This window comes from Mastomys coucha, unplaced genomic scaffold, assembly GCF_008632895.1.
Source record: "Mastomys coucha isolate ucsf_1 unplaced genomic scaffold, UCSF_Mcou_1 pScaffold20, whole genome shotgun sequence".
NCBI classification, from domain to species: Eukaryota; Metazoa; Chordata; class Mammalia; order Rodentia; family Muridae; genus Mastomys; species Mastomys coucha.
This window is the reverse complement of record NW_022196903.1, coordinates 102,598,220-102,602,858: the sequence shown is the minus strand read 5'-3', so window position 1 is coordinate 102,602,858 and position 4,639 is coordinate 102,598,220. Positions and strand designations below refer to the sequence as shown.

At 40.8% G+C, this 4,639-nt stretch overlaps 1 pseudogene; it reads right to left on the bottom strand.

The window, feature by feature from the left end:
• Positions 1-401: 401 nt before the first annotated feature.
• On the bottom strand, positions 402-520 carry LOC116100118 (annotated as a pseudogene).
• Positions 521-4,639: the final 4,119 nt, after the last annotated feature.

Below are 4,639 nucleotides of genomic sequence, written 5' to 3'. Positions count from 1 at the left end.
CACTTTTTGGAACACACCACTTGTCTTGGTTGCCTGAACCAGCATGTAAATCTAGTCCTATCTAAAAATACCTTTTTTTTTTTTTTTTATTTCACAGGGAAAGAATATTTTATCTCTATATATAGGAGGGTTACCAGGGTTACCTATAATCTTGTTTTTGTTTTAAGACTGGTTATCCTCAAATTTGCAATCCTCCTGCCTCAGCCTCCTGACTGCTGGCATTTCAGACATACACACAGACACCCAGTTTATCATAGTGCATTGTAGGTACAGTCTATCTTCTTCCATTGCTGAGTATAACAGAGTAGAGAATCCTTGCCACCAACTGAAACATTTGCCTTTGAAAATACTCTTTCCATCCAGAAGATTTCATGTTTCTTTTCTTTTCTTTTCTTTTTTTAAGCCTACATGACCTAGTATTCCCAGGCGGTCTCCCATCTAACTACTAACCAGGCCCAACCCTGCTTAGCTTCCGAGATCAGATGAGATTGGGCTCATTCAGGGTAGTATGGCTGTAGACTCACGTTTATTTTCATATGCACATATTCTGTTTTACCAGAAACATGTCTTGTGTTGTTAATCCTGCTTACAAATCTTATCTTCACAATTTCCATTCCAACTCTTTCTTTACTTTTTTTCTCTCTTATTTCCTTTTTTCTCTGCAAAAGCTGCTATGCATTTATGAGACGTGGCTTCCATGCACCTGATCTTTCCCTTACACTTTCCACAGGCTAACAGTAGACTGTGTTTTCTGCTTTTTTTCATTCTTTTAATAATCCAGCACACTGATTTAAGCCTCTGAGGTATCCAACTATTTTTCTTTGCAAGGGATTCTAACATGTCCTTATCCGACTGTACCTGCTCTTGAAGAATGTATGTGAGTGCTTTGTCAGCTGCATGATCAAATTTTTGTCTGTCTCTTTCAACAGTTGTAAGCATGAGACAACCACTTTTCTGCCACCTTTTTTAAAAGCAGGGGGTTCTTTGCTTTTAATATTTTGACACAGGATTTCAATATATAGCCCTAGCTGCCAGTATGTAGAAGAAGATAGCCTCAAACTCGGAGATATTCACCTGCCTCTGCCTTCTGAGCAGTGGGTTTAAATGTGTGCATCACAATGCCAGCCTGTGAGAAGCCATTTTTCCCTTTTCCCTTTCTGTTACTACTTTCTCCCCCTTTCTGGCTACAAGATCCAAGGAACTTTGCTTTCCTTATATTGGTCTGTGTCCTAATGCTCTGAGGTAGCTCCAACCACATGGCATCTCACAGCCTATCAATGTTCTTAGATGTAATATAGCCACCTTCCTGCTTCAGCAACAGATCCATCTTACATACCTATATCATTGTTCTTTAACCCCTTCATAAACATGCATTTCAGAGAGCCTTCCAACACCTACCCTGAGGCTATGCACCCCCTCATGGGAGGAACAGGTGGTCTCCTGACATCAGCTCACTGAGTTTTTAGTGTTAATCGGGGCCACCATATTTTGTATAGCTCCTCCATTTTAGTTGACCTGTGACAATTCTAGTAAGCAAATTAATTTGATGTCGAGAAGGAAATACATTTGTTTATCTAGGTTTTTGATTGTCCCATATCCTCCAAGCAATGACCAGCTAAGAAAGATATTTATTAGTTACCTAACATAATTTAACTGAATACACACTGCTTACCCCATAATGATAACTTCAGGCTACAAAGGGAAATTGTCCCCTTCTGTCCTATGACTTCCTCAACTTAAAAGAGGACCGTGGGCTCTGATGCATATACTGATGCCCTGTGCAGGAAAACCTGTGCTCTCTCTCTCTCTCTCTCTCTCTCTCTCTCTCTCTCTCTCTCTCTCTCTCTTTCTCTCTATCTATCTCTTTCTCTCTCTCTCTTTCTCTCTCTCTCTCTTTCATGTGTGAATTTGGTCTTTTTTAAAATTAATTTATCTTTTACACTCCATATTCCACTCCCTGCCCCCTGATCCACCCTCTGACTGCTCCACATCCCACACCTCCTTTTCACTCTGTCTCCATATGGATTCACCCATCCCCCACACCACCTGACCTCTAAATACCCTGGGACTTCCAGTCTCTTAGGGTTAGGTGCATCATCTCTGAATGAACACAGTTCCAGAAATCCTCTACTGTATGTGTGTTGGGGGCCTCATATCAGCTGGTGTATGCTGTCTGTTTGGTGGTCTAGTGTTTGAGAGATCTTGGGGATCCTGGTCCTCCTATAGGATCCCCCTTTTCCTCAGCTTCTTTCAGCCTTCCCTAATTCAACAACAGGGGTCAGCTGCTTCTCTCCATTGGTTGGATGCAAACATCTACATCTGACTCTTTCAGCTGCTTGTTGGGTCTTTCGGAGGGCAGTCATGATAGGTCCCTTTTTGTGAGCACTCCATAGCCTCAGTAATAGTGTCAGGACTTGGGACCTCCCCTTGAGCTGGATCCCACTTTGGTCCTGTTACTGGAACTTCTTTTCCTTAGGCTCCTCTCCATTTCCATCCCTGTAAGTCTTTCAGAAAAGGACAATTATGGGTCAGAGATGTGACTGTAGGATGGCAACACCATCCCTCACTTGATGCCCCATCTTCCTACTGGAGGTAGGCTCTATCAGTTCCCTCTCCCTACTGTCAGGCATTTCATCTAAAGTCCCTCCCTTTGATTCCTGAGAGTCTCTTACCTCCCAGGTCTCTAGTGCATTCTGGAGAGACCCTCCAACCTTCTATTTCCTGAGGTTGCCTGTTTCCATTCTTTCTGCTGGCCCTCAGGCTTCAGTCCTTTTCTCTAACCCAACATCAGATCAGGTTCCCCTCTCCCTACCCCCAACTACTCCCCCTTGTCCACTTTCCCTCCCAGGTACCTCCCTCCCTCCCAACTTGTGATTGCTTTCTTCTCTCTCCCAAGTGGGACTGAGGTGCCCTTACTTGGGACTTCTGCTTGTTGATCTTTTTGAGTTCTATGGACTGTATCTTGGGTATTCTGTACTTTTTTTCTTTTAGCTAATATCCACTTATTAGTGAGTACATACCATGCATGTCCTTTTGCATCTGAGTTACCTCACTCAGGATGATATTTTCTACTTCCAACCATTTGCCTGTATAACTCAGGATAGCCTCGTTTTTAATAGCTGAGTAGTATTCCATTGTGTAAATGAACCACATTATCTGGATCTATTCTTCTGTTGTAGGACATCTAGGTTATTTCCAGCTTCTGGATATCACAAATAAGGCCTCTATGGACATAGTGGAACATGTGCCCCTGTGGCATGGTGGGAATCTTTTGGGTATATTCCCAAGAGTGGTATAGCTAGGTCTTCAGGTAGATATAGTTCCAATTTTCTGAGGAGCCTTCATATTGATTTCCAGAGTGGGTGTACGTTTGCAATCCCTCCAGCAATGGAGAAGTGTTCCTCTTCTCCACATCCTCTCCGACATGTGTTGTCATCTGAGGTTTTGATCTTTGCCATTCTTATTGGTGTAAGGTGGAATCTCAGCATCATTTTGATTTACATTTCTCTGATCACTAAGGACTTTGAACATTTCTTTAGGTGCTTCTCAGTCACTCAAGATACTTCATTTGTGAATTCTCGGTTTAGTTCAATACCTCATTTTTTTTATTGGGTTCTTTAGTTTTTTGGTGATTAACTTCTTGATTTCTTTATATATTTTGGATATTAGCCTTCTATTGGATGTGGGGTTAGTGAAGATTTTCTCCCAATCTGTAGGCTGCAGATTTGTCTTATTGACTATGTCCTTTGCCTTACAGAAGCTTTCCAGTTTCATAAGGTCCCATTTATCAATGCATTTGACAAAATACAACATTCCTTCATGTTAAAAGGATTGGAGAGATCAGGAATTCAAGGCCCATACCTAAACATAATAAAAGCAATTTACTGCAAATCAATGTCCAATATCAAATTAAATGGAGACATACTTGAAGCAATCCCACTGAAATAGAGGACAAGACAAGGACACTCACTTTCCCCATATCTATTCAATATAGTACTCAAAGTGTTAGCTGGAACAATAGGAAAACAAGAAGAGATCAAGAGGATACAAACTGGTAAAGAAGAAATAAAGGTATCACTATTTGCAGATGATAAGATAGTATACATAAGCAACCCCAGAAAATTCTACCAGAGAACTTCTCCAGCTGGTAAACAACTTCAGCAAAGTGGCCAGATATAAAATTAACTCAAATAAATCAGTAGATTTCCTTTACACAAATGATAAACAGGCTGACAAAGAAATTAGGGAAGCAACTCCCTCCACAATAGCCACAAATAATATAAAATATCTTGGGATAACTCTAACTGGACAAGTAAAAGACCATATGACAATAACTTCAAGTCTCTCAAGAAAGAAATCGAAGAAGATCTCAAAAAATGGAGAGATCGCCCATGCTCATGGATTGGCAGAATTAACATAGTAAAAATGGCCATCCTAACAAAAGCAATCTATAGATTCAATGCAATCCCAATAAAAATCCCAACAGAATTCTTCAAAGATATTGAAAGGGCAATATGCAAATTCATCTGGAAAGGTAAAACACCCAGAATAGTGAAAACAGTTCTTAACAGTAAAAGAACAGCTTGGGGAATCACCATCCCTGACCTCAAGCTTTACTACAGAGCAACAGTGGTAAAAA